The 26682-nt window shown below is 41.1% G+C and overlaps 1 protein-coding gene across 5 annotated transcripts in view; it reads right to left on the bottom strand.

Moving 5' to 3' along the window:
- Positions 1-26682, bottom strand: part of CD86 (CD86 molecule) — a 62414-nt gene that overhangs the window by 29359 nt on the left and 6373 nt on the right. For 2 of the 5 annotated variants that reach the window (XM_025375879.1, XM_025375880.1), the window contains exon 1: positions 11878-12077. The exons of the other annotated variants lie outside the window; for them this stretch is intronic. The gene's annotated coding sequence lies outside the window, so the exon portion shown is untranslated. Of the gene's footprint in view, positions 1-11877; positions 12078-26682 lie in introns of those variants that run through there. 5 annotated transcript variants of the gene reach the window in all.

Raw genomic sequence — 26682 nt, 5'->3', positions numbered from 1 at the left:
CAACATAAGGTGATGACAATGCTGCCGGCCCAAGGACCACGCTTTGAGAGCAATTCACTTAATCTACATTATGAAGCCAAGAAAAAGGATATGCTTTACTTTATAACCTCTATCTTCTTTCTTCCTCCCCTCCTCCCTCCTTCACCACCCACGCACTTACCCTAACTAGCACCAAGAAGGCTGCTTAGTGGCCTATAAGGAAGCAAAGAATAAGGAGAGGTGACCAACATTAGATGCGATCAGACACATTCAGGATGGTACGGCCATAGACAGGAAAGATGACAAACATAAGAAACAGGTGGAAAAGCAAACCAAATACAGGAGTATAATACAGAGCCAGGGACAAGGCCAGTGCTAAATGCTTGTCCTAAAAATCTGCCCAATTTGTACTGAGCAGGACATAAGTTTGGCTTATAGTTTTTTAACAGCCAATGTAAAAAGGAAAACCTAGCCAGTGAATTAATTCACAGGTCTGTCCACTAAATTCGTAGGTCTGTTGAGAAAAACAAAGCAATTCTTTCCAGGAAAAAATGCACAACTATTCTTGATCCAATAGCAGAAATGTATTCCCCAGACGGTGTTGTCTAGAAGCCATCTGGGTTTCTTTCCTCTGCTCTCATAGCACCCAGTGCAAAGCATTGGGCTAGAAGTGTCTGTTATGTTTTTTTCTTCCTTCTAGACTATACTTTTTCTTTTTTTAATAAATATTTTTGAATAGATCATGGTACTAAATGTAGATGGTACTAAATTTGAAAGGTAAAGGTGATAAATAGTGGAAAGCAAGTCTCCCTCCCAGCCTTGTCCCCTAGCTGTCTAGTTTTCTTCTATAGATGTAACAGGGTGATCATCGTTACCTGTTACCAGTTTCTTGCCTCTACTTAAAGTTACTTTAGACAAAACTAAACAAAAACATTGATCCATATTCTGTTTTCTTTTTATTTTTAAGCACAAATGGTAGCATACTGTGTACAGTTTTGCACACATATGACTACCTTGGAGATTATTCTGTATCAGCATGTAATGAGTATCCTCAGGCTAACAGCTGCATATTAGTCTATTATATTCTATTGGATGACAATTTTATATATATATATCTCCAGACCACTACTGATGGATACTTAAACGTCATTCCCAATCTTTTGTTGCAATGGAAAACCTTGATTATATGCCATATCACACAGGTGGGAGTAAGCTACATTCCTGGAAGTAGAATTGCTTGACCAAAGGGTCGAAGAATAGTTGCAAATTGTTCTCCCCTGAGATTCTATGTTTATGCTCTGATCAACACAAGAGTACTTATTTTCATGTACCTTTTCCCAAAGTGTTTTCTAATTTGTGATCTTTAGCAATAGGAAAGGGTGAAATTACATCTCATAAGTTTTAGAAATCATTATTAGTTGTGGTATGATATACATAAAATTTGCCATCTTCACCTTTTGAGTGTACAGTGGTGTGAAATACATTCACACTGTCGTGCAGTCATCACTACATCCACCTTCAGAACTCTTTCATCTTGCAAAACTAAGCCTCTATACCCATTCAGCAATAGCTCTTCATTCTCTCCTCTCAGCTCTTGGTAACCACCATTCCACCTTCTGCTTCCATGAATTTGACTGCTTGGGGTATAAGTAGATTCATACAGTATTTGTCTTTTTGTGACTGGCTTATTTCACTTAGCATAATGTATTCAAGGGCCATCCACATTGTAGCATGTGTTTGAATTTCCTTTCTTTCTAAGACTAAATGGTATTCCACTGTATGTATATGCTACATTTTGTTCATCCATTCATCTGTTGATGCAGACTTGAGTTGCTTCCACCTTTTGGCTATTGTGTATAATGCTGGTATGAACAAGGGTGTACAAATATCTCTTTAAGACTTTGCTTTCAGTTCTTTTGGGTATATACCCAGAAGGGGAATTGCTAGATCATGTGGTCATTCTATTTTTAATTTTCTGAGGAACTGCTACACTATTTTCCACAGCGGCTACATCACTTTACATTCCCATCGACAACTGGAACAAGAGCTCCAATTTCTTCACATCCTTGCCAACACTTGTTCAATTCTCATATTCTATGATAAGTAGGTTGCTGTTGGTGATTTAGTATGAGGAAGTTCACAGGAATCAGACAGAGAACTCTGTTCCCACGCTCTGCCCTTGTTGTGGTGTCAGCTTTGGCTCAATAGGTAATGCCCAAACTCTGAAATCTATTGGCTGGAAGGGAGGGAGGCAGCGATCAGGAACCAGCCGTTCAGCTCTTACATGGAACACGTACTGTGTATTTTCAGCAACTGAAAATATTTGCAACTAGTCACAAAGTATTAATTTTCTATGTAAAAAAGAGCTTCTACAAATTAATAAGAAAAACAAGAAAAAAGGCCAAAGACCCAAATTAAAAGCGGGCAAAAGAAATGTACAGATAGTACATGGAACTGGAAATAACTATCTCATACATTTGAAAAGATGGTCATACTCACAATAAAATAAATTCAATATAAAATTATATTCAAATAATTACATGAAATCAGTATTGCTCTGAGGAATCTTGGACAAATGGCCCCTGTAATTCACACAGTGGGGAGAAGCACTGACCCTGACAAGGAATCAGTATCATTTTTGAATTCTCAGTTTGAAAACTCTCTCTTCCCCTGGGTTAGAAGCTGCTTCTCCTTACCTTCCTTCTGTCAATACCGGTTTTGTCCTCTGAAGCTATCCTGAGTAAGCCTAAGACACTTCTGCCAAAGTCCTTCAAGGATGTGGTGACAGCAACCACATCTCTCCTCAAAATCCTGGCCTGGCCCAGAAGTAATCCTTCCAGTAAACTTCACTAATGTTAATTTGGAGACCATATACCATCCTAGAAAACACTCTGGACATTTAGTTTATCAGTGACCCTGATGTAATAGGATGCTAAAATACACAAGATTGATATGATTTTCTTTTACTAAGTACAAGTGCCCCATATGAAGAATTTCTCTCCACTCTAGCCATGATGTGTGTGCATGAGGGTGTGTGCTCGGTTATGAAGCCAGTTTCTCCAATGTCATTGACTGTGAAGATGAGTGAACCCCAAACCACAACCAGAAGCCATAACTTTCTCCAGTGGGCCTGTAAAGTGAAAACTCTTGCCTTTGGAGGGAGAGAGCAAAAAGGGGAATGGAAGAGGAAAGAACCTAAGAATTTACCGGGGGGATTCTCTGAGAGGAGATTTCTGTCAGCTAAGCACAGAATAAGGTCTATGAATAAGGTGGGTGAACTAGTCAGCAATCTAAAAAGAGGAGCCTCCAAGCCTCCATGTAACTGAAGGTTCACTCCAGAAACCAAGAAGAGCACCTGCCGTAACCCACTTTCACTTACTTTGTATGCCTGGCCCATCAAAGAACATGAGTAAGAGCCAGCTAAATGATTAATCGTACTATTACTGCTCACGACAGGGTGAGATTATTTGTCCCCATGTTACAGATGAAGGAATGGAGTCTCAAAGAGGTCACAGTACTTGCCCTTGGCCGCCCAGCTAGTAAATGGTACAGCTGAGATTTAAACCCATGCAGCCTCACTGTGTTTCTTTCACACTGGCGGAGCACCTTTAAAAATGCCACCCAGTTTTTGCTCTGCCACAGAAGCCAGCGGAAAGGACTCTGATGCTCTCTAGCCTCTGAGACAGAGGGGAGCAGCACAGCCTAGGGCCAGGTGTGATGGTGGCTCCTGGAATCGAGAGGACACTCAGAGAGACAGACTGGGCTGGGAGAAGGGGCCGTAAAGCATCCCTTTGCATCAGGAGGGTTTCTCCCCTGAGCTGCTGTTCATTCTGCAAACACTACTCGAATACCCACTGTGTGCCAGGTACAGAGAGTTCTTCTCCACTCTAACCTGGGCAGGCACTAGCTTCCCAGCGTGGGTTTAGGCTTCAGGTGCACACTACTGTGGACCATCTAAGTCACATCTAGAAGAGCTCTGGGGAAATATGACCACTTGGGCAGAAAAGGAAGGAACTAAGAAGGGGTATCTTTGTGTCTGAGGTCTGAAGGAGCGTGTGGGTTCTTGTTCAGGCAAAGAGCAGGATGAGGGGACGTGGGGTGGCAGCAGCCAGAAATGGGGTGGGATAGGGGAGTGCAGAGAGGACGAAACAGGAAGTGAGAGGAGGGGTCCACGGTAGACGTTGGAGAGCAACAAAGAAAAAGATTTATTTCACAACTTTGTCTAGAATGTTAGTGGTAACCGGAGTATCAGGAAAATTGCTGAGAAGTTTGTTGGTGCCTCAGAAGGTTATTTATTGAGGTAGTCTTTCAGGCAAATATTCGCTGCATCTACTCAGTGTCAGATTGTTCTAGATGTTGAGGGGTTGTAAAGACATGCAGGCCTTGGTCCCTCACCTGACACTAAAAAGAAGAAGAAGTGTCCACAAATAACTACAATGCAGGCTCCAGGGCCAGTGTGGAAGGTGGTAGGTAGTCCTTGGCTTATCGTGAGGTATACAAGAGTTCTTGCCCTGAGCAAAGCAGGGGACACCACAGCCTCTGTGGAGGAAGGATTAGGTCAGCCTCAGCCCCGCAGCACTCAGGGCCCAGCTCACTGCCTTCTGCCAATTCATACTTGTGGTTGGACAAACCAGGCCTGCTGGACTGGCACGTCATCAGCTTGCTGAGAGGAGAGTGGAGTTCCAGTGCAACCCTAGCTGCCTGGGGCCTTGGCTTGCTTCTGGGTGTGATATGCTGCACAGCGTTGCTTCTCAGAGCACCAGGACCTGAAGCTATACGTTGGCAGCAGGTATTACTACCTTCAAGATACTGGGAGGAGTAAGACAGGCTTATTTCTTTCTTTATAAAGTTTCTGAACTGCAAAATAGGAAGGTTATTGGGAATCAAATATATTTGAATTTTAGCAAGGCTTCTGACAGAGTATCTCATGATATATTTGACAGCAATAGGGAGAAATGTGGTATTAATATTGATACAGTTGTTATTCATTCATTTGCTATCGGTTCATTCATTCATTTGTTTCTTCCACAAATATTTATTGAACCAGGCATTGTGTTTGGTGCTAGGAATATAATGAGCAAAACCAGAAACAGTTCCTCTTCATGTGGTTGCCTACAGTTTAGTAGAAAAGCAAGATAGTGATCAAGTAATCATACAAAGAAATGTAAAACTAGCTATGACAAGTGCTACAAAAGAGAGGTTCATGGTACTTTGAGAGCCCATAACAGGATCAGCCTAAACTGAGATTTGAAGAATGATATAGTAGATTAAAAATAAACACATATTCTTGGCTGCTACTCCTCCCATGAAGAGGTAGAGTCTGATCTCCTCTCTTTGAATCTGGGCTAGCCTGAGTGACCTGTTTGACCATAGAATGCAGTACAAAGGGTATTCTGGGACTTCAAAAGCTAGGTCATAAGAAGCCTTGAAGCTTCTACCTGTCTGTCTTGAGTACGTTTTCTGGAGTTCTGAGCCACCATCCCGAGATGTCCCACTATCCCGAGACCATCATGCTGGAGAGGCCTGTATAGCTGTTTGGGTCAATGGTCCCATCTGGGCCTTCCTCCCATCTCTACCAAGCCACCAGACATATGAATAAAATCTTGGATCTTCTAGATCAGGGGTCAGCAAACTACAGCCTGTAGGCCAAATCTGGCTACCACCTACTTTTATTAATAGTTGTACTGGAACACAGCCATGTCTATTGTAAATTATTATCTATGGCTGCTTTTGCAGTACAATGGAAGAGTCGAACAGCTATGATGGAGACCTCATGGCCTGCAAAGCTGAAAACATTTTCTATGTGGCCTTTCATAGAAAAAACTGCTTGATCCCTTCTCTAGATCAGCACTGTCCAATAAGAATATAAAACAGGCCAGGTGCGGTGGCTCACACTTGTAATCCCAGGACTTTGGAGGCCGAGGTGGGTGGATCACCTCAGGTCAGGAGTTTGAGACCACCCTGGCCATTATGGGGAAACCCCGTCTCTAGTAAAAATACAAAAATTAGTCGGGCGTAGTGGCGGGCACCTGTAATTTCAGCTACTCAGGAGGCTGAGGCAGGAGAATCACTGGAACCTGGGAGGCAGAGGTTGTGATAAGCAGAGATCGCGCCCCTGCACTCTAGCCTGGGCAACAGAGTAAGATTCCATCTCAAAAAAAGAATATAATGCAAGCCACAATTACAAGCCACAGATATAATTTGAAAACTTGTAGTAGTCACATATTAAAGAAATTAAAAAGAAATGGGTGACATTAATTTTTTTTTTTTTTTTTTTTTTTGGAGACGGAGTCTCACTCTGTCGCCCAGGCTGGAGTTCAGTGGCCGGATCTCAGCTCACTGCAAGCTCCGCCTCCCGGGTTTACGCCATTCTCCTGCCTCAGCCTCCCGAGTAGCTGGGACTACAGGCGCCCGCCACCTCGCCCGGCTAGTTTTTTGTATTTTTTAGTAGAGATGGGGTTTCACCGTGTTAGCCAGGATGGTCTCGATCTCCTGACCTCGTGATCCGCCCGTCTCGGCCTCCCAAAGTGCTGGGATTACAGGCTTGAGCCACCGCGCCCGGCCTTGGTGACATTAATTTTAATAACATATTTTATGTTATCTAATGTATCTGAAATATTATAATCTCAATGTGTAATCAGAATAAAAATTATTAATGAATATTTTAAACGTTTTTTGGTGGTACCAAATCTTCAATAATCATGTGGGTGTTTTATAGTTACAGCACATCTCAGTTAGAACTGGCTGCATTTCAAGTGATCAGTGTCTACAAAACTGGACAGTGCATCTCCAGATCAGCCCATCCATCAGCTTAATAACATCAGGTGATACCAGTTGATGGCATGAGGAACAGAAAAATCAGCCAAGGCCTGCTCAAATTCCTGACCCCAAACATTGTGAGAGTGGGTAAGTTTGTTCTAAGCTGCTAAGTTTGGGGACAGTTTGTAATGTATCAATAGGCAAACAGAACAGATTGAATAGGTAGGTGCTAAGTAGGTGAAGGGCTTGGGAGTTGACAGGAAGAGTTCTCGGCAAAGGGAACAGCATATGCAAAGGCACTGAGGCAGGAGGGCACATGAGAGAATGTACGAGGAGGTCCCTGTGGCCAAAATGAAGAGACAAGTGAAAGACAAGGCTGAAGAGGTGAGCAGGGGCCAGATTACACTTGTCTTCTGGGTCAGTTAAAGATTTCGGTCTTTATATGTGAACCATCAAAGAAATTAGAGCTGAGAGTGACATCATCAGATTTGCATTTTGAAAAGATGACCATGGTTTCTGTGTAGCAAATGGATGACAGCGAAGCCAGGACAGATGCAGGAAGACCAATCAGTTGGCTACTGCACTTGTTTGAGTAAAAGAAGATGGCTGTTTGGTCTGGGATAGTAGCAGGTGAAGTGAGGGAAAAGTGGATAGATCAAGAAATATTTAGAATTATAATTAACAGGATATGGTTATAGATCAATATAGGAAATGAGGACAAAGTATTGTTTGATTTATTCATTTATTCATTTGACTCAGCAACTGCATCATTCTTGTCTAAAAGACTGATCCCACAGTGGATGCTACAAGACTCTGTGTTTTACTATTTCACTTTCACATATTTAGTAAAACTACTAATAAAAGCAACAGAAATCAAACTTATGCTGTGCAGATGGGACAAAATGAGATCGCTCAAAAATTGGTTAGCTGAATTAATATTCATAAAGCCTGAAAAGAGAGACTAATACTAACATGATGAATTTCTTAAGGGTAAGTGTGAGAATCTGTACTTCAGTTTTGAAATAACAACTGTATAAGAGGAATAAGTGGACACAGGAGAAATAGTCTATCCATAGTAAACATAAAAATCACATAAATGTTAGTGTGGTACGGCTAACTAAAATTTCATCCAATCCTAGCGTAGGATTCATTCACTGAACTCTGCTAATCAGACCACATCGCTTGTGGTATCACGTTCTGTGAGGTCAGTTATACTTGAATGACACTGACAAATTCAGTTTATCAAGGGGAAGGGCAGCAAGGTTCACTAGTGAATAATGAAATTATGTCAGATGAAGAACAACTAAAAGGACTACGGTAATGAACCTGCAGAAGAAAAGATTGCAAATATATGCTGGCCATCTGCAAATATTTAAGGGCCCTTCCATGGGAGGATACATACACTGTTGCTGAAGGGCAAGTAGTTCCAATAACTAAAAGTTACAGGGAGCCAGATTTCAGTTCCAGACGATGGAAAACTTTTAATAGAGAGCTACAATCAATGACTGGATTTTCTTGTGAGGTGATAAGCTCCCTGTCACCAGTACTATTCAAACCAAAGTGGGGGTAATAACACAGAAGAGACATTTTAGGAGCGAATCTCGAATTGAGTGGGTGGTTGAACTCATAACTTTTCAGTTCACCGCTAAGATTCTCATTACATTTCCAGGAATAAGGAGAAATAAAGGAGAACATCTGGACACTCCATTGCTCTCACCCTGAGTCAGTTCCTCTCATTTTAACATAGTAGACAATATGGTACATTTAATGTATCTCTATCCCTGTCTGGGTAGAGTCTGCTGAGCTGGCTACAAGTGATCCAGGGCTTCAGAAGACATGTATAGCAAGCACTCCTACAGCTTGGAAGGTGGTGTAAAGGTGGTAATAGTTGAGCTGAGCTTTGACAGTGAGTCAGACTTGGTGTCAGAACTGTACCCTGCATGTTAGAACTTGCACGAGTCTATTTCTGTTACAGCAGATGAGGTTCCACCCAGTATTGGTTCTAAGTAATTAAGTCTGCTCATTCTGATACTCCCACTCATGAGGGCTGTCAGCCTAGGCCACAGCACTGTTTAACAGTCTTCCTCTGAGAAACGCTGTCTTCATTTAACAATAACAATTGTTAATTTCCTAGAACTCAACGTGGTAACTATCTTCCTCTGTCCTTGAAAGGCTTTGCAAACTCCCGATAATTCTTCCCAAGACAGATTCCTGATAATACATAACCCTGCATCCGAGGCATCTGTTTAATGGATCTCAAAGAACTGATGCTTCCGAAAGAACCATTTTTTAGTGTTGATTGAGTTTCACTGGATAAACATTTCAGCCATATTTTTGATACACACATACATGCACACACGTGTAAAAGCATCAAGTATAACCTTGTGTTTGATGCTTTTCATTGGCATAATGTTCTTTGGAAACTTTTTGAGACCCAATCAAATAACATTTTTTAAGGACACATGGAAATGGAGGAGTGATCACGGAATTTTTATAATAAGAAAAGCTGACTGGACTGAAGCAGAGGTTGTCTTTGGACAAATAATGGGAAATTAGTTTCTATAAGTAAAGCAAGGAGCAAGATAGCTTAATAGCACATGAAAAGTCAAATAAGGAATTCATATTTAATTTAACAGAAAATTGGGAGTTTGGAATTAATAGTTTGGGAGCAGAAAAATGATGTAATGACAGCTTAAAGAAAATAACCCTGTCAAGAGGTGACGGCTGGTATCAGGGTGGATCAAGAAAGCCAGTATTATAGGCTCATCGACTTGAGATGGTGAGCCTGAAGCAGTAAAGGGGTGGTGGGCATGACGAGTTGTATCTAGAATCGAAACTCTCTGAGTCAAAGCGCACCCTATTTCAAACTACTGATGAATTTGAAAACAATGTTTTTTTTTTTTCCTTTTTGCCAAAAAAAAAAGGATCATGCAAAGTTTCACAGTGCTTCTCCTAGTCTGTGCTCATCCACTCGAGGGCTCTGACTGCCAGGAATGAGGCTTACAGAACTCACTAAAAAGGAGCCATGCCCATCCTGGCCCCCTAAGGTAGCCTGATTCTTGTTTTCTCAGAAACAGCATCATGGTCAAAGAGAGGAAGCCAACGTTTCAGGGCCACAACTTGAGGGGCCTTCTCTCCCCATTCTGCGCACCAGTCCTACCCTGCTGCTTGGAATTCCCACATTACTCATTCCTTGGGCTAAGGCATTTTTTGAAAGCCCCTGTTAAAATGCAAATACTAGCTGGAGGAGAGAGGGTTTTTTTTGTTTGTTTGTTTTTAAGCCATTAGGCATTAGGTTCAAGTTAATTTATCTAAAAAGACATGGAACTTAGAAAGGAATCATATCCATCCATGAATAAAGGAGGACCAATAGGGAACGAGATGCTTCCCGGTGTTGAGGTCTCAGGGCCATGATGGGGAGGTGGAAAGTGCTGAAGACACACTTTTCTTCCTCCAAACATATTCAAAATGGCGCCTATTCCCCAAACCTCAGCCCGAGTGTAAGCCAATGTACAGTTCAGAAACAGCGCTGTATAGGAGATGAGAGGAGAGATAAGGGCCAGTAAAGGGCTGTGTGCCTAGCCTATGGCCCTACCCTTTCTCCCACCCCACAAATACTCTTACCTGCCATGAAAGGTGAATTGCCAGCACTAGAATGGACTGTGGAAAACCGCCCAGGGACCTCTCTGCCACCCTCTGCGCTTGCTTTTGCTCTAGTTTTATCTCTTTGAAGCTTCAATCCCCTGGCCTAGGGACCCCTAACCTCAACTCCCACCTCAATCTGATTTTTGAAACATGGTATTTCAACCTTGATTTTTCTGCTGAAGAATCTGGCTTGGCTCATCTCATCTTTCTCATGTTTTCTCCCTACCCGCCCTAGCCTTGACTCCATAAAATCCCATCCTCACCCCACCCAGGAAGAGGCATATGAAATTCAAGAATAATAGACTAACCAAAATATCAAATGCAAAGGCTTAGTAATTAATCAGCTGATATAGTCACATAGAACGATTTCCTTCCCTTTAAAGCACTATGTAGTCATGTTTAGTGTGATTAAATTAATGTGATTTCCCCACTAGGCTAGAAACCAAGAGTACAGCTTCACCTATGTCTTTCATGCTACCTGTTAAGTCCCTAGTACTTGGAATATAGCAAGCACTTAATAAATATATTAGGAACACATAAATAGAGATTTATAAAAGCTTCCATTATACACAGGATAGCTCACATAAATAATATTAATGGTATCTGCAGCAGCAGATATAACACGAACTGCAAGTCTGAGCACATAAATAGACTCATTTTAGTCCAGGGCCTTAGTCCCAAGATTGAGGTTACATGTAAGATAAACAGTTCATCTCCTTCATTATTACAGTTTAAGAGGAGTAGGAAGTTCCCTTTGCCAAAAACTATTTTCACCTGACTCTCCAGAACCTTAAATTACTATTAATGGAGATGATATTTTAAGCCCGTTTGCAAATGCAAATGCAAATATGTTCACAGCATGTGAAACAGTACGTTCAATCACTTGCCTGGGCTCTTTTTTGACCCAAGAATATTTCTTTTTAAATTAGTTCTTGGTCTCTGGTGCCAAGTGGGGCTAATATTGGGATGGGGCACTTGGATGGGAAGAAATATTGGGGAAGGGTCTCTGGACCAGAGAAGGGAAAGGTCAAACAGGAAAGCCAAGTAAGTCCGTTGCAGAGAGGCTGCAAGAGGAGGAAATCCCCCTTCTCTGGATTTCCCACTGGCACAGGGGACTCAGGCGGGGCCAGCTGACATCTTTGGACTGCTTCTTCTAGAGCAGAGGCTGCTCAGAGACCCCAGCACCCCAAGGCCAAGGACAGCTGCCAGTTATTTGGTAAGTGGCACCTTCTATTTCCTGCCTATTCTGTCTCTTAGCTCACAAAAAACAGATGAAGGGATCTGGCAGGAAGGGATACATTTTTTGTAATATCCCACCTCCAATGTAGTCAATCTGAGAAGCAAACCTGATGGTCAGAGGTTTTAAGCATGCTCTCTGCAACCCCTTTTACTCATTCCCTGGCCGGCCATTAGCTCATCAGCACCTCTGCCCAGAGGCATCTTGCAGCTTTATCTCATGCCACTCCCTAGGCGTCTGAGCCTCCACAAACATACCTGTCACAAATGCCTGTCCACTGCAGCTCCAAAAAGAGACCAGATGCATAAGCACAGCAGCATTCCCAAGGAACACAGAAGCACGGTAGTAAGAAAAAAACAAAAGGAGTCTTTGCGAGCTCCCCGTACCTCCTAAGGCTCCTTGCAGAGAGGGAAATAATGTCAGGACTGACGGTAGAACTCAAATACAAAAAGGGGAACTGACTAGAGAAACAACACCACAGCCAGGGACAGTGCTCTTGCTTGGTTCCAAATAACTTCTGTCGGCAGGTGGGCATTTCCACTGATGAGAATGACTACAAACGTACCCTCGGAGCGTGAGTGTAAAGCCCTGGGAAACCCCCAAAGGCAGCCCCATCCACAAACATGACAAAGAGGCCTTCCCTGACAGATTCCCAGAGATCCCAGAGTACATACAGCCTTTGAAGCCCATAGGTGAAAATGCAGTTCAGTTCAACAAATGTGGGCAACCATGTGGCAGGCACTGAGTTCCACAGGCTTCAGAAGACAGTCTTCAGTGAGTGAGAGCAGAGAGGCCAGGTGCTTCACTTCTAGCCCTTCCCCCAAATCATTCATTAAGTACACCTCTCCACCCATCCTGTTAGAAGGCAATTGACATACACAACCTTCATTTTCAGATGATCGTAATCTAACCCCAATTGTATGAATCTAGAATGTTTCTGTTACCTTGGTCCACTATTCCCGGTAGTGGGTGGTGCTCTTGAGTTTGGCTACAAGTCACAAGCAGAAGTGGGAAAGGTGTGTAAACGCCCAGCAGATTTCTCCAAACCTAGTGCTTCAGCGGGGACAGGTTTCACTCATATATGATCTTCCCCCAGGTGCATGCCTCCTTTTTCTGCCCTGATCAGGCACCGCAAAGTCCTCTGCTCAGTGTGGGGGACATTTACGTGCCTCTGAGGTCTGTGGCACTTGAGCTTAAAAAGAGAGAAGCAGCCCCCTCTGGGCATGCCTCCCTGATCTCTTGGAGGCTAGCTGTGTCCTGTGAAGCAGGAGACATTCAAAGTCGCAAACTGACAGTTTGTTGTTGACAGGGTTGTGGAGGCTCATCCACGCAAAAGTGTGTGGTGCAAGGGAAGGGGTGTGGGTTTGGAACTGGTGGTCCGAGGTCCAGTCCTGGCTTGACCACTGGACCGTGGGCCAGTTATTGAGCATGTTTGAATGTCAGTCTTCTCACTTATGAAATGTGATTCATAATCACTTTTTGCTGCATTGTTGTGAAAAACAAAGGAGTCTTTGCCTGTAGATAACGTGGCACTGAGTATGCCAAGCAGTTATTTCATCTTCATTACTACTTTCCTATTTTCTTTTCAGACTTTCCCAATTCTTACTTTGACCTTTGCACAAAGATCTCCCTCCCTTCTGTCACTACAGAGGTCTGTAAACAGGTCTGTAAAACCCTTCACCTTTCATCCAGGGCTTCTCAAACCCACAGGGCTCCCCCAGAGTCCAGGGTCTTGACTCACAGGGTCATCACTTCCTCCCAGTCATTCTATGTTCAGACCTTGGAAACTTCATCCTTCATACAGATAGATCCCACCTGGGGTTTTCCTCTGGATTTTACAATCACAATTTTTTTGCTGTTGTTTGAAAGGGTTCATTTGATTTTCTCATTGTAACATATGACCAATTACCCACCTATCAGAGCATAGGGGAAGTAACTCATATTTCACTTAATTTTCATGTTTCCTTCTTTTCCTTGTACTCAGCAGTCCAAATATAAGACAGGCTAAACTGAAAGGCTAGCTGTCAAAATATTTGGAGTAGTATTTCCCAAACTTTCATCATTCTAGCTACTAGTAACACTTCATACTTACGTAAAATCTGTTCCATTATTTATATAGTATTTTTATAACATACTTTAAGTAAATCTATTTAGAAAAAAATCTTTGTGTTAATACTAAATCAGAAAGCAGTATCATTTTCCATAAACAGATCAGTAAAAATAAATATCACAGTGCGCTCTGGAGTCACAGGGACCTGTGTTCAAACCCTGCTCCACTACTTAATGCCTGTGTGTTCTTGGGGCAGTTATTTACCCTCTCTGAGCTTTGGCTTCCTCACAGAAGTAATACTAAATATCTCATAGGCATGTCATGAGGATTAAATAGAATGGCATATATATGGTGCCTAGCACAGATCCTGGCAATAGTAGGCTCTTAAAAAAAAGAGTTGTTTTACTGTTTTCCCTTCCACAGCACTTCTTTAATCTACTTATTTCAGTTCCTACTTAGAGCAGCCTCCTCCAATGCTGTAACGTAGAAGGATATTAAAAAGAGTAAAGAGAGATGAATGGTGAGGCAGGCAGCAGAAATCAGGGGTGATATGGTGTCATGGAATTCTCTTATTCTCCAACTTAGCTAGAGTTACTAGGCTGTAAGGGACCTCAAAAGTCATCATTCCAGTCTCTCACTCAAGCAAGCAAGGACCCCTTCAGTGTCATGACAGATACATGTCTAGCCTGTGTTTTCTTACTTGTCAAGTTGGGAAATTCACTATTTGATAAGAGAGTTAACAGAAGAATGTCTTGTTTATAAATAATCCCCAAACTACTGACACTCACTCCTCTGATCCTTAAGTACCATCTACTTGTCTCTGTCCTGTTTTCTAGAACTACGAGAACATATTATTTTATCCTTTTATATAAACCCTTCCAAATAACTGAAAGCTGATTTTGTAAATTTCCTTAGTAGTCTCTCCTCTCGGCTGAATACTACAGTCCTCAACTGCCCCTCATGCCGATGGTCTCTAGGACCCTCATCCATTGGCAGCTCTGCCGCCAGCACCCTTCTCCCTGAGTCAGTCAACCTACCTCCTAGCAGAGAAGGCTCTCAGGGCAGAACAGGCAGTGAACAAGATCACTTTTGTTAATGAGTCTGAGATTGAATTAGCCTTTCAACAGTTGCAGGGGGTTGCTCACCATGGCTTTTTTTTCACATGTCAAATCAGATCACACCCCCTTGCCCCATCTTGTTTGTGTGACAGGCCAGCAGTCAGTCAATCAAAATTCCTCTAACTCCCACATATGTCATCAGAGCCGAGGGTGGAGCGGGGCCAACTGTGATAGTGGTCAACAGCGTTGTCCTTGGCTGACAGGAGGCCGAGCCCAATGGAGAAGATCAGTTCCTTGTGTTTGGTGAGGAGGAAGTTGCTGAGGTTACTTCAGAAAGCTGCTTTCTGTGTGGGCCTACTTCCTCCACTGCCTCATTCTCTGATGTTCTCAGAACTGAAGAGGCCAAGGCTGCAAGGATAAGCAACCAGAGGGGGAGAGGCTACACACAGCAGCTGGTATGTGTGGGTGTGAAAGTTGCCCTCACCAAACTTCACCAGAGATCTACTCCATGTGACAGAGCCAGAAACCCATGGGAGTCTAGAAACCTCTGAACATTTAGCTGAGTTTTCCAAGTTCAGTCATCTGTTTGTTGTTATATGGAAGTGGCCTCCTGTGGCCAGTGGTCAAGTGTAAAAGCACTCTAGGAGGTGGCGCTGATGGGAGTTCTAATATAGAATAGTTTTCACAAATAATTAGAGCAGCATTATTTATTGAAATGTTAATTACTGTTTATTTTCTAAGCTTTCTTGATGCAGAGGTTTGTGCAAGGGGGAAAGCAGAAGAGATACAAGATCAAAGGTTCATCGAGACTTTTGTGAAAGCCCATGGAAGAGATGATGCAGGTGGCTTAGAGGTGAAAGGAGAGGGAGAGAATGCTTTTGAAATGCGAGAAGGGAGGGCAGGGGATGGTTGTATGGGTCCCGCGAGCAGTAGAAACCCAACTAACCCTCTGTCCGTGCTCCCGAGGGGTAGCAACCTCAGGTGTGACGGCTCATACCTAGAAAGGCAGTGTGCTTTGCTCATGGGGCCCAGCCTCAGTAGATATTCTCATTTCCCACTGTGGCATGGGGGCAGGGAGCTGCCGGACTTCACAGGCCACTATGGGCTCAGATAGTAAGGGTGCCAATGGCAACCAGGACGGACTAGGGACTTGAGGTCCTTCCATCATTTTCCAGGTACCAGGTGAACTTCTTGAATTCTGACTGGGCTGCAGGAAAGGAAGGTGACGCCTGCATGACCCAGTTACGGTCTCTTGTTTAACCGGCAGAATGGAGGCTCACAGATGGGATTAAGTTGAGCTAAAGGAAATTTTCAAAGTGATGATTTTTTATGTACTTGGATTCATGGATGGAAATTCATATCCTATACATAATATAGTCTATGTGAGAAGGACAGGATTTCACTGTAAACACAGTTCCTGAATTATTCTTAATTTAGAAGTGATGCAGCTCAGGACTGGGTTGTCTTCTTATTCTCAGCCTGCTGCACAATTGCTAATAAAGTAGGATTGTCAGCCACAGCCCCCAGGACTTGACACTCCCCTTTAATTAAACTCTGCTGGGTCCCTAGTTCCCTGACATTACCTGAGAGTGAACATAAGACATTTGCAGTGAATTTTTATGTTTACTGCTACTGTAAATTGTATTTTTAAAACCCTTCCTCCTTAAAGCAGAAACACATATCAACCATTATATGAATAAAAAGACATGCCACAGATTGGGAAAAAATATTTGCAAAAGATATATCTGATAAAGGACTGGTATCCAAAATGCACAAAGAACTCTTATAACTCAAAGATAAAAGAACAAACAGCCCAACTTAATAAGGAGCAAAAGATCTGAACATATACCTCACCAAAGAAGGTGCACGGACGCAAATACGCATATGAAAAGATGGTCAGCATCATATGTCATTACAGAATTGAAAATTAAAACAGTAAGATACCACTACACATCTACTAGAATGGCTAAAATCCAAAAATCTGACAATACCAAATGCTGCCGAGGATGTGGAGCAACAGGAAGCCTCATTCATTGCTGGTAAGAATGCAAAACGGTAAAACCGCTTTGGGAGATAGTTTAGCAGTTTCTTAAAAAACTAAATATACTCTTACCATATGATCCAGCAGTCACACTTCTAGGTATATTTATTCAATTGAATTGAAGACTTATGTCCACACAAAAACCTACACATGAATACACACGAGGTACTTGCCACCAAATGATTTTCAACATTATACAACTTCAGTTATGTATGATATCCTCATGATTAAACACCATCTTAAGAGCATGAGGTAGAATCTAACTAGTCGTGTAGGTCACAACTAAGAAAAATATATGAATATGTATAGCCACTTTTATTCAAAAACTGGAAGCAACTAAGATGCCCCTCAGTTGGTAAAGCTGTGGTATATCCAGACAACGAAATATTTTGTGGTAATAAATGGAAATGAGCCATCAAGATGTGAAAAGACATGGAGAAAACTTAAATGCACATTGCTTAATGAAGATGCCAGTCTGAAAAGGGTACATACTTTATGATTCCAAAGATAGAACATTCTGGAAAAGGCAAAACTGTGGAGACAGTAAAAGATCAGTGGTTGCCAGGAGTTGGGGAGAGGTGGGAAGGGTGAACAGGCAGAGCACAGGGGATTCTTAGGGCAGTGAAGCTATTCTGTATGATACTATAATGGTGGATGCATTACATTATATGTTTGTCAAAATCCATAGACCTGTACAACCCAAAGAGAGAACCTTAATGTAAATTATGGGCTTTAAATAATAATAACAACGAAGCAGCAACAATGGCTTAATTGTAAGAAATACATCACACTAGTACAAGATGGTAAAAATAGGGGAAATTGTGTGCCACAAAGGGAGTAGATGGGAATTCTTGTACTATCTGCTCAATTTTTTGAAAATCTAAAACTGTTCTAAAAATAAGTAAAGTCTCTTAATTAAAAAAAAAAAACACACACACTAACCACATACACGGATTTCTGGTAAAGTAACTAAATTAATAACATGACATTTTTGAGGGCTGCTAGACTAGTGGGAAAGAAAATTAGCATCAATTTCACAGTCCACATGTTCACTTCCCCATGTTGCACCCTTGGAATCAAATGCTAGACATAGAACGTTGTTGCGAAAAGTCTCCTTTTGTATTTCTGCCTTCTATTTTGACACTTTCTGCATTTTTCTGGTGCAGAACCCTAGACTTTTATGTCAATTCCTTAGGTAAATTAAAGAAAAGGCCCCAGTTTTCTAAGGGCCAGATCAATTTTTAAAAATAGCTTTCAGTTCCATGTTTCTGAAGGAACATTCTTAGAAATGTAATGAGTTTCTTGTTTCTTTGAGGGGCGACACAATTGTAACTTGTACTTTAAAAGTAAATTTTACATAGTTAAGCATTAGAAGTTGAGTAGTTTTCTTTGTGTGAGCCAAAAGTTTGCAGTCTTAGCATTTATATCATACCAGTAAGTGACCGAGGTAGGGTGGGACGGACTCTCACTCTCATAACCTCTGTCACGTCCTCCACTTCCATCCTAGGCTGGCTTTTTCTGCCTCCCTAGCTGCCCTGGGAAATCTTCTTTTATTTACTTTCTCATGATGCAAATTCACATCTACCATTCATGCATGCTAAGGAAGAGGCAATGTATATTGTTTTCTTGCATTTAATCAATTTCTGAACCCAGAAACTAGGACCCAGGGACACATTTTTGTCTAGATGTCTTCAAGCGAGAAGTCAGAAAAGCAAGAGACACTAAGAGGTATTTTCAGGATTCCACAAGTGAATGCAAAAGACTGTCTGTCTTTACTATCTCTCAAAATCACATGGTGGCTTCAGCAGCAAAATACACTTATTTGAATTGAAGACTGAATTTGCTTATATTAAAAGGTAGGTTCAGGAGAAAGTTGTCAAAAGGGTAAGCATTAGGGTGTATGCATTTTAGAAAAAGTACCATTGAATTGGGGATAAGTATAGCCTTCAGATGTGCAGTTGCTTTAGCAGAACGGGCAGTGTGGAAGATGAGAAAGATGGGCGCCTGGGTAGAGCTCAGGCTAGTGACAACCGCAGCACATGGGGAACCAGCAACCCCATACCCAGGGTCTAAGTGAGGTCTCTGGTCTGATGGAGACAAGGCAGAGTGGAGTCGAGGTGTGCTGGGGCATGCCCAGAATCAGGAGCTCCTCAGAAGTGTGTGGAGGGGGGTCCATCCCTGGGGGCAGGCCACAGGGGCCAGGGGGGACCTGGACCACAGGATATGGAAGCAAGGCTAAGCCAGAGAAGGACTGTAGTGTGGGAAACTGATGGGCTCACAACTCACCCCGTGGACACGGACACTAAAGACCAGGATCTAGCGGCAAGGCAACATCCAGAGCACCTCTCCTTCATCACCTGTCTGTCGTGTATCTCAACACCTCATGGAAGGGGTTGGCTAAGGTTTCAGAGGTGGTGCCAGGGCTGCATAGGAACTGGCAATCACTATTGACTCTAGTAACACACAAATATGCACATTTTTGATGCTTTACCTTTGTTCCTATCCATCTTCGAATCTCAGTAATATTTCCCATTTTCCAATAACACCTTAAAATTCACAGATGTAATTGCACCATTTGGAATTTCTAGTTTTTTAAAATTTCCTTCATTCAATCAACAAATTCTTAACTAGCTCTGACTGAATGAAGGCCTTGGACTGGTCTTGAGATCCAGGGTGAGCTAAGAAGTGTGGTCCCTGTCCTCCTAGAGACCATAGTTGAATGTAGGAGACCTACACTGACCTAATAAAGTTGAGGTACTTGCCACGAAATGATTTTCAACATTACATAACTTCAGTTATGCATGATATCCTTATGATTAAACACCATCTTAAAAGCATGAGGTAGATTCTAACTAGCTGTGTAGGTCACAACTAAAAAAAATTTCCCCTGGTTTCTTGTCTCAGGAATAGGTTTATCGATATATCTGTTCTCCTTCTGTTCATATTTTAAATGGTTAGGGTGCCTGCATAAACATTTGTCATGGATAACACTGTAGAGAGAACTTCCTGGGGGAAGGACAGTCTAAGTGATTTAACTTCCTTTCCAATTTAATAATTCTGTATTCTAGCTATTCAGTAGGATTTACAATCTAATCTTACAATATCAGGACTTCTTCTGATAGGTTATAAAAAGATGGTCTATTATTTAACAAATAACATAACTATGTAAAATATTTCTAATACCAATGAAATATATACAGCAGCACATTTAAAAATTAAATATCAATAAACTACCAACACCTGTGATGTTACCTTTCAGAACTCAAAGTAGATACCTGATTCCCAAACTTGTTACCTTTTCAATCTTTACCTGAGAATATTAAACCAATATTCAAAAGACTGTGACTCTGAATTTAAGTGGCCTATTTGTCTAAGGGTGTGCATTTACATATTCTGAGAAACTGTCATTTCTTTACAAAGCATATGACATTTGCCATTTTCTTTATAACCTCAGTTAGAAGAAATAAAATGAGGTAATATTCTAAATGTAAAAGTTGCTTGAAGGTTAAGTTCATATTTTTTTTTCTATGCATGCAGGGGGAAGGGATATAACACATAACAAAACTAACACATTTTAACAAATGGCAGCATATTTAAAATTTAAGGAAGCATGAAGATCCGTGAAAGCACCTTATGTAAAATATTTATTTGAGTATAAATTAAATGTACACTACAAAGTAAAATGAAATAGATTGGGGTATATAGAACACAGGCAATATGACTAAACTTGTTAAAAAAAAAAACCAGTGGTTTTCTAAATCAGTGATTTTTTTTTTTTTTTTTTTTAAGTTTCCATTTCACAACAGAGGTGGGGACAGGGCACTGCACATTCAAAGACTTACTTCCCTGTGGCATCTTTGTGACCAAGGCACGTAAGACTTCTCTGAACACTTAAAATGTGCATTTGTCAACCTGGGCTTGTAGTTTTCAAGTCGGTGATGCAGAATCAAAGAGTTGCAATGTTTGCAGCTCCCTACTACTTCCATTACATGCTTTATCTGGAAGACTTGAAGGGTCTGCCGCCACACAGAGGCATTACTGCCTGAAAGAAATTTTCTGGTAAAAGGTGTCACTCTTTCTACTCTTTAGCAATGTGAGTAAGGGATGGCCTCTTTTGAAAAGTGTCTCAATTTCAGCTTTACTCAAATCTTATTTAAGATTGCAAACAATCTTAACTTGCACTAGCTGGCTATAGTTTTAATGTGAGGAGTTGGAATTTTTAAGGACAGTATTTGTAAACCAATTTGGTCTTTGCATTTGGCAGATTGCAGACAAAATATTGAATTTGAGTTGCATTTTCACTGTGGATGGCCTATTTGCATACAAACAAAAGAGATTATTTTTAAAAGAGATTTTCTGTGTTTTTGTTTTGGTCTCTTGGGATGACTGTGGTAAGGAAGAAGGGACAAGGCCATTTTCATACCTTGGAGTTTACATATTGTGTTTATGTCACCCTGTATTCTTTCTTCCTCACCATCCACTTTCAATTCATTGGTGGCCAGTTTTAGAGTCTTCGTCACCTCTAGTCTGGACGATTGATTGCAACAGTGACTCCCTTCATTATCTTTCATGGAGAACAATTTGATTATGAAACTTCCTTCCTTTAAAGACCCACGCCTTACTCCTCACGAGTTAGTGGTCACGCTTCTTAGCCAGACACACAAGGCCTTTCAAAGTGTGAATTCAATTTTTCTCTTCTGATTTTATTACCCAACGCATACAACTGCCTCCACAACCCATACAACAGTTACACTTGAACCATTCACTATTCCGTGACCATCTTCCCCACCATCCCCCATCCCTAGAAACTTTGAAAACGTTTTGCCTTCTTTACCTTTGTGGAAGCTGTTTCTTCTGCCTGGAATGTCTTCCCTGCTTTCTCTACTGCAATACTCCACTCTTCCTTTCAGATCCAGATCACTCCACAGTTGGAGCCTGAACCCTTCCCTGTTTTTTTCACCATATCTTTATCTTCCTTAGTCCCTCTTCACACTATTTATTTTTCCATTATAACAGTTTCCTCATCCTGTTAAAAAGTCACTGCTCATTCAGCTGGCCTGCTCTGAGTTCCATAAGTTTGGGGAACGTGTTTCATTTCCCTTTACTCCTGGTACTTAGCATAGTAACAGGCCCAGAGTGGAGGCTCAGTTAAGTATCTATTTATTAAAGTCAATATCTATTAACTGATTACTATGAGCTAGGCACTCTGCTAGAACTCTAAGGCACTCTAAGTATTTTAAATGCATTACTTCATTTAATCTTCACAAAAAATATTAAAAAAAATTTTATAGGTGAGGAAGCTGCCTTTCAGAGGGTTTTGTTCAGCTGCCAAGGATCACACAGCTAGTGTGACCCTCAAGCTTTTAGCAGAATATAGAATTGAATGTGTTTTCATTTCTAGCTGATAATGCTATGTGACTACTGTTAGAATGTTGGATTGATGTCAGTGTCCGGTTTTTGGACAGAATACTGAGCAGCTGGGTACCTTTTGAGTAAGTTCTTAGCCTTGTCCCTGGTCATCACAGTGGTCACTTGTTTCTTCCTACTCTGAGCTGTGTACTTGATATTTCTTCATTCACCCTCTTATTCCTTACCCTCTGAACGTGGAAACCATTCAGCCTTCTAAGTGACAAAGAAACTGAGGCTCAAAGAAGGCAATAACCTGTCCAAAGTTACTTTAATCATAGGAAATATTTTTCCTAAGGCCCCCAGAACTGAATGGTTCTTGACTGGGACCCTCAGCCAATGCCTGAAGAGTGTGTAAAGGGATTACTCTGCCTGATTGTTTGAAAATAAAATTAGAAACATTTAAGGGGCTGTGTTTTGGCTTGTTTTTCTTTTTTTCTAACTTTTCCCCTGCAACCGTGAACACTTAACAAGCCAGAGAGATCTCCTGGAAACAGAATCTTGGGTCAGCCATAGAATGGACACATTAACTTTTCTACTGCCTGTCATCTAAACTCTGTTTCCTTCAAATTTACATGTCTGTATTGAGCCCCAGTCAAGTTTCCCCCTCTCCCCCAATTCAGTTTCTTCCAACACTCAGAGATCTTGGAGAGCAGAATGTAAATGGCCTTTTCCTTAGAATCTTGTCTCCTTAAAGGAGTGGAATGGCTGGGTCCAGACTTGCTGCAAATAACCTTCATTTCTGGACTCCCAGTTCTCACCTCCCTTGATCCATAGGTTGTTCCTTCTTCCTTGTTGGGGCCTCACTTTCCAGACCACAGCTCTTAGACTCAAGCATCTGCAGCATCCAAGCAGCTGATATAAATGAGGCAAGCAGGTTGCATAGGAAGAGGATAGCTTATACCCCATTGGAAGTTGGGCAGCCTCTGCCAGATTCACCAGTTGTTACCATGTGTATAGTCACTCTAAGTTAGTAGGAGGTTGTTCAATTAGAAGGACTTTACGTTTTGAGGTGAAAGCCTCTCAGGTTATGTAAATTATTAATATTACTGCTGTTAAGGAAATTAAGAAGCCTATGGATGATAAAATGTTTCATGCAGTATATGCATCTGGGATTATTAGCACACTGTTACTAGATATTCTAATTCTCCAGAAGAGCTGGAAATCTAAACTTATGTGAATTCTCCAGATTTTTGAAATATTCGCAATTAATTATGATTAAGGTTTTTGTTTTTTTTGTTGTTGTTTTGATGACTCTCTGTCTAAGGACCATTTTTAGTCCACAAGCTTTTACTTTTCAATCTCTGGCTTTTACCTTTATCATATGGTTGCCAGAACTTGTTTTGGACATGGCTCAACACAGCTCTCTCCAAGCTCAAATCTTTTCATCCACAAATGTTTCTTGTTGCTAGAAGTAATGTCTTCCTTCCCTGATCTGCCATAATAATATATAGCATGGTTGTTCATAGCTTGGCTCTGGGATCAGATTGGCATTTGGAATCCTGGTTCTGTTGTCAGCTGTGTAACTAAGCAAGACTCAGTTTTCACTTGTGGAAAATCCGGGATGATAGTACTTACCTCCTGCGGTTATGATGATTAAACGAGATCATATATGATACAATAGAGTATGCCATAATTCCTGTCAGAGGCTAAGACATATTAGCTATGGTGATATCTCTTCCCATAGAAGCTTCTAAACAGGATTTCCATCTGATTCATCTTCATCTTTCTAACATTAAATAAAACTTTATTGAATAAATTAATAGTCAAATAGTTCCAGCCCCCTACTTTCTAGCTCTGACTCACTGCAGCCTGGGCCCCAATATAATATTCCTAAAATAGTCAATTTACAATTTTCTCACTCTCTCCTGAACCTCTGATGCACTAACAGAGGTCAGAGGTAAAATTGGTGGTTTATACCAAACCAGCCCCTCCAGACATTGAGCCATTATATAAATATTAGGATTTCACTGGTAAGTTTGCCTTTCTGGCTCCTCTTGAAATATAAGACTTGGCTGTTCTGAACCACATCCTTATACACAGGACGACAGAGTGGTGACCAGAAGTACTCCTCGAAATGGGACTTGCCTGTGGGCGTACACAGCTTCTGCCATTCATACGTCATGGAGCTGTACATAAACCACAGGCCTGCATCACTCACTTCCGTCATCTGAGGATCTATGCTGGCCACTCGTGGCATAGGGGCTGTACCTCACTACTAGATTACTTTTCAACTTGATTTCATCCTGCTCAGCAGAGCAATGTAGTTGTACTGAAGATTTGGCAATTTTAGTCAAAGAAATAATCCTATTTCCATAATCCCACCAACCAGGAGGTAACTACTATGACTATTTTGACATATTTGTTTGCTATCTTTTTTTTTGTTGTTTTTTTTTTTGTTTTTTGTTTTTTTGCCTCTTGGGGCACCCCCTTGCTCCAGCATCATCCCCACCTTATGAGCAGCTACCCTTTATTGTCCTGCTTTGTCAACCCTGTGTCACAGTTGTCTTGTCTGGATGGTGGAGAGGCATAGTTTATGCACTGCCTCAAAGACTGCCTGTGAACGACACTTTCCCTTCCCCTTTCCCTCTTGTTTGACTGATTCATCTGTCCTTGGCTGGTTTTGCATAAGCTGACTTTTCGGAGTTGTTGGGCAGCTCCTGATGCAAGATTAATGAACATTACTTTGTATGTTTGTTTGTAAACCAATGTTTATGCCAAGACTTGTGCAAATATATTCTCAATTAAAACACCGGCTTCTCAATTCCTGATATGGAGCTTTCTTTCTAAAATTCTTCCTAGGCCAGGCGTGGTGGGTCATGCCTATAATCCAGCACTTTAGAAGGCTGAGGTGAGCAGATCACTTGAGGTCAGGAATTTGAGACCAACCTGGCCAACATGATGAAACTGTGTCTCTACTAAAAATACAAGAAAATTAGCTGGGTGTGGTGGCGTGTGCCTGTAATCCTAGCTACTGGGGAGGCTGAACCCCAGAGGTGAAGGTTGCAGTGAACTGAGATTGCACTACTGCACTCCAGCCTAGGTGACAAAGTGAGTGAGACTCCGTCTTTAAAACAAAAAAAAATTCTTTCTACGTGCTTACTTACTTAGAAGTCCAGAAAGCGAAAAAGCAGGTTTTCATAGACAACGTCATGAAAGCACTTACATGATTACTATTATAGAATAGAATTTTATTTTAATGTTTTTGGCATCCTACCTTACATAAAATTTATTTTAGGCGGCTTTGTTGCTTGACTTTCACCTGATTGAACTGCATTTGGCATGCCCTTCTCTTATCTATAGTTAGGAGATCTACTATAGCAACTTCTAGGTTATAGGTAAGAGTCCATCTGCTGGAAATCAATCAGAATGGCAGAGCTAAAGAACTCTGACAATTAAAAATATAGGAAATAATAGATTTTAAAGCAAAGAATGCGAGTCCTAAAATATTTTTTTTCCATAGGACTTCCTGTCTGTTATAAATTATTATATTCCTCATGGCATTGGCAAGTGCTAGTAGCCTCATCTTACAGAGGACACTGAAGTTCAGGAAGCTGATAGGTTTCCCAAAGTGATACCACTAATAAATAGAAGATGATTTATTAACTACTTATTATTTGACACCAACCAAACTAACTCAAAACCCTTGCATTTACCTAAGACATCATATGCCTACAGGCAAATAGGAAACAGCTACCTTCATGCTCCTGTGAAACGTCACACAGTTATAAAAAACTCTTATAAAAAATCACCTTTGATATATTTACCACAAAACTGAAATTCTTGAGAACAGAAATCATGTTTACTCATCTTTGCTTTATTTTTAATGTTTAGCACAGTGCCTGGAACAAAGATGCTGAATGAACTGAAAAAAAATTTACTAAGAACATAGACAAACTGGAAGTGCCCAGGGTGTCTGCTTGCACAACCATTTTTAAGACTCTTGATATATGTTGACAGAAATTGCTTTCCAGAAATGTTCTCCCCGTTCATATTCCCACAATCAGTAGTATATGAAGGTATACTCTTATTGCATACTTATTAGCATGATTACTCCCAACCATCCCAAAATCCACATAAATTGTTAATTTGTAAAAGGATAATATCTTGTGTTTGAATTGGCATTTCTTTAATATTTAGTGAAGATGAACATTTTTGGTTTTTCTTACTTTTTAAACTTTTAATTTTTTAAATAATTATAGATTCAAAATAAATTGACAATATGTATAGGGAAGTCCTGTGTACCCTTCACCCAGCTTCCTTCCGTGGTAACATCTTGCACACACGGTTTGTGTTACTATTCACCCACTGAGGGACTTTTTTCCCCCAGTTTGTTACTATTATGAATAAAGCTGGTATAAATATTCATATACTGATTTTTTCAGGAGCATAGGCTTTTATTTTTCTGGGATCAAAACCCAAGAACGCATTGCTGGGTCATATATTAAATGCATGTTTGGTTTTATAAGAAACTGCCAAACTGTTTTCTAGAGTGACTTGACCATTG

Source organism: Theropithecus gelada, chromosome 2 (assembly GCF_003255815.1).
Source record: "Theropithecus gelada isolate Dixy chromosome 2, Tgel_1.0, whole genome shotgun sequence".
NCBI classification, from domain to species: Eukaryota; Metazoa; Chordata; class Mammalia; order Primates; family Cercopithecidae; genus Theropithecus; species Theropithecus gelada.
The sequence above is the reverse complement of the archived record's forward strand: the minus strand, read 5'-3'. Positions and strand labels throughout refer to the sequence as shown.